This window comes from Choloepus didactylus, chromosome 21 (genome assembly GCF_015220235.1).
Source record: "Choloepus didactylus isolate mChoDid1 chromosome 21, mChoDid1.pri, whole genome shotgun sequence".
Classification (NCBI taxonomy): domain Eukaryota; kingdom Metazoa; phylum Chordata; class Mammalia; order Pilosa; family Megalonychidae; genus Choloepus; species Choloepus didactylus.
The window spans coordinates 42,513,298-42,517,734 of NC_051327.1; positions in this window are offsets into that span (position 1 = coordinate 42,513,298).

Consider the following 4,437-nt stretch of genomic DNA (forward strand, 5'->3'; position numbering starts at 1 on the left):
TCCTAGCCTGCTGTAAGGATGGCTGTATGGGGTGTGTTAATTTCCCCCTTTTCACACAGCTCTGCCTTCCCAGCTCCGGGACAGTTAGCTGTGGGTGTGCGAAAGGCTATTGTCCATGCCTGACACTGTGGCCTGTGCACGTGCTGCTGGAAACACCCCCCGTCACACTGGGTTTCTTGGCACAGCTCTGGGCTGTGGCCCCGGCACCGCGCAGGAGCGTCCCCAGCCCTCCAGGAAGATGGCTGCAAGGGGCGTGGTTTTTTCCCCTTTTGGCTAAACTCTGCCTGCCTTGCTCTGAGACAATTAGCAGTGAGTGCACGAAAGGCTATCTTCCACGCCGGATATTGAGGCGTTCGCACAGCCTGTTCCTGCCGCACTTCACTGTGCAGTTCTCGCTGCCATATCTGCAGCCGCTTTTGGGTTTTTTAAAATAAGAACTAGTCCGCTTCCAAACGCCAACCCTCGGTTTCCCCACACCGCAGTGTAGCTGGTGGATATTCAGTGACTTACTCACTCATTTCAAACGCAGACTCCCGGTTTCACCAAGTTCATGGTCCCTGTGGATTTAGCAGAACTTGTCCAGCTGGTGCATCGCTGTAGCTGGTGTTCTGGGTCACTTTCTGGCTTTTATCTAGTATTTTTCATGGATGTGTTTTTTTTGCCCTGTCTCTCCTAGCTGCCTTCTTAGGTTCTCCTCCATCCATCCATTTTTCCATGTCTGTCACCCATCCTTCCATCCATGTAATAATTCAATAATCCATCCATCCACCTGATCATCTGTCTAACTGTTCCTCACCTTCCATCCATCTGGTCATCCATCCAGAATTTGTTAAGCACCCACTGTGTGCCCATTTGGTCTTGTGTGTTGGGTCCTCCCTATCTCCTAAAGATCCCAACAGAATGCCTAGTCCATATCCCTGGGGAGGCCTAAAATATAGGACTTGCAAACAGAATTGGGCTGAGCTATTTTGCACACCTGGCCAAAGGGGTAGGAATCAGTGGTCAGTGGAGATCTGAAAGTTGCCTTGGCCTACATCCCCCTTCTCTTCCTCTGAAGATTGAATCTTTCATCTCCCAGCAACATCCAGACTTCCCCTTTATGTTGGAACATTTTATAATCTCTCTTTGTAACAAAGCAAGGGAAAAGGTAAGAGCTTAAGCCTACCCGTGGGTATGCAGAATTTATGCCATCTGGATGTGGGCTTTAACTGTTGGTTCTGATGTCCAAGTGGACAGGCCATTTTCAGCTCTCAGCAACATCTTTAGTGCCAAGCAGTCAAGAGGCCCTTCCCCAAGGTTTCATGTGGATTGGCCCATGCCTCCTTTCTCACTCATTTGTTCTACGGTGACCATGGACTGGGGGTCAAGTTTTGTGCTAGGACCTAAGGGAAACCTGACATCTTCAGACCGGGGATGAGAGCCCTGAGAACAAACCCCTCTGAGATTAGGGGAGAAGGGAGAATTTTCAACTTTTGGAGTCAGTCAATGTTACAAAATATTTTATATGGTGGAAAGGGGTTTGGTTTTTATAAATTCTGATGAGGTGCGCTTGGAGTCTTCCCTCACCTACTCCCATGATTCCAATGGGATTATTAGGCCTGAGAAGTTTCCCGCGTTTCTTTAGGCAAGACTGTTCTTTACTATGATCTTCCAGCAGCCCCAGGGAGAGGTTGAAGGGGGAGAAGGGACTGGTTGTACTTGGGGCTCACAGTAGGTGTCAGCAAATGTTTATTAAGTTGGATTCAATTCAATTGAGTTTGGTTAAATTTCACAACCATACTAGGCCAGCTAGGGGTTTCTAGTGGGCATTGGATGTTTTTTGCCCCCATGTCTCGTGCCCCCATCTCTTTATCTAACAGTGTCCTCATTTCCTCTTGGGCAGTTATTCATCCTCTGTGCCCTAACCTGGGCCCCAGGTCCCTGTCTTCCCATTAATGTGGTTGAGGTCACCCATGGAATCTCCTTTCTCGTGACCGCCATACAACCATGGGACAGGCACATGACCTGGGATTCTGAACCCTGTGCAGAGTGATGCAATGATAGGTGAGTTTCATTCATTCTGACAGCAGCCCATAAGTGAGACTGTCCAGAGCAGGGGTTGGGACACTTTCTCTGTAAAGGACCAGACAGTAGATATTTCAGGCTTGGTGAACCACAGATAATCTTTGTCCCTTCCTCTCCGCCTCCAACTAGTCCTTCATTTTCTCTTTTTCCTTCTCCTTCTCCCTTTTTTACAGCCCTCCAAAACCATTTTTAGCTTGGAGACCCTACAAAAATAGGCTGTGAGCTGGATTTGACTCATGGACCACAGTCCTGTCTTGGGATTGCTCTAGGCTTGATTCTCCAATCTTTCCTCCAACTCTGTGAGCTCCCCTCATCCTTCCAGCAAATTCCCTCTTTCCTTAAGATAGCCAGCATCTGGTTCAGTGGCTTGCAGCTAAGGCACCCTAACTGACTCAGATAAATGGTACTTTGCCCAGAGGCTTAAGAAGTGGGCCATCGAGGATGAGCTTTGGGTTTGGATGAGATCATACCACTTAATGATGTTAATTAAAATAATAATAACAAAACTTAATGTGTCTTGAGCTCCAGGTGCTATGCCTATGCTAAGTGCTCTATTTTCAATCTTGTTCAATCCTTGCAATAACTCCAGGAGATAGGTGACCAGCATTATTGCCATTTTATAGGTTAGAAAACTGACGCTCAGGTAAGGTAGCGGCTGAAGGTCTCAATGTTAAAAGAGCCTAAGTCAGATTTGGATCCAGGTTTGTCTGAGTCCAGAAGTAGCTTCTGCTGCTCTGATTGCTATAAATTGCAGCCCTAGTCCCTAACGGCACTGTCTGTTGATTATAGAGGAATCTCTGTCTTTTGGAATTTCAAGAAATGAATGAGTGGTGCCACTGGCGTGGCAAAGTGGCTTTGGGGAAAGACCACCGGATGGGGCACCACAGATTTGAACTCTTGCTCGGACTGACTTCTGACTAGATGCTTATGAGAGATGAGGACACTTGGGCACCAAGAAATGCAGCCACCACCTACTCTTGGTGCTTCTTGGGGGAAATTGGCATAGATGAAATAGGGGGCCTGAGCAATTTCCATAAGCAAAATTCCCTATGAGCACAGAAAGAATTCTGTCCTGTTTGATAGACAATCAGCAACCTGTAGTGGAAGGTTGTCCATCCATAACCACTTCAGTGCCTCTGTTGCTCGTCCTGGGCTTGCAGTATTGACTGGGTTGTTGGCACATCCCTAGAGCTGTTGGGGTTGCTTGGCAGGCCCAGGCTGATGGAAACTTCCTCAGCACTGCCTCAGTGCTCTGCTAGCCCAGACACCAAGCTGAGACTCACCAAGCAGAGTTCAGAGTTAGCACGAGGCAACTTTCCTGTGGTCGTGTGTTTATGGCATCTGTGTTATTTTAGCATTTATCAAAACTAGGCTGGCACTCTCCAACAGAAATATTATGTTATTCACACATGTAATTTAACATTTTCTGATAACCTCATTAAAAAATAAAAGGACCAAGAGAAATGAAAATATATGTCCTCACAGAAACTTGTACATGGATGTTCATAGCAGCATTATTCATAATAGCTCCAAAGTGGAAATAACCCATATGTCCATCAACTGATGGATGGATAAACAAGAGTGGTATATACATTCAATGGCAATAAAATTATTTGGCAACAAAAAAATGATATATTGTGCAATGAAGTATTGTAATACGTATGTTACAATATGGATGGACCCTGAAAACATTTTGCTAAGTGCAAGAAATTTCAAAGGACCACATGTTGTATGAGTCCACCTATACAAAATGTCCAGCATAGGCAAATCTATAGTGACAGAAAGTAGCTTAGTGGATGCCTTCCCGGATGGAGGGAAAAGGGTACTGACTGCTAATGGATACAGGATTTCTTTTTGGGATGATGGAAATATTAAAAAATTGATGGTGGTGATGGTTGCACAACTCTGTGAATATACTAAAACCCATTGAATTGTACAGTTTAAATGGTGACTTGCATGCTATATAAATTGTATATCAATAAAACTGTTAAAATGTGAAAATAAACAGGTAAAATACATTTTACTTAATCTAAACTATTAAAAATGATGTGTAATTAATATAAAATATTATTCATGAGATGATTCCCATTTTTTTTTGTAATGAATCCTTGACATCTGGTGTGTATTTTATATTGATAGCACATCAGTTCAGACCAACCACTTATCAAGTGCACAATATCCACATTTTGTTAGTGGTTGTCATATTGGACAGCACAGATTCAGGCGATGCATGGCTTTCTACCAACAAAAATCTCTCTCTCCTTCCCTTCTCCATCCTTCTCCAAAAACTCAGACAGACCTAGATTGGAGTCCTGTTCTGCCACATATAAGAGTATAGGTTTGAAACATTTTCAGTCTGTCTAAGTAAGTTAT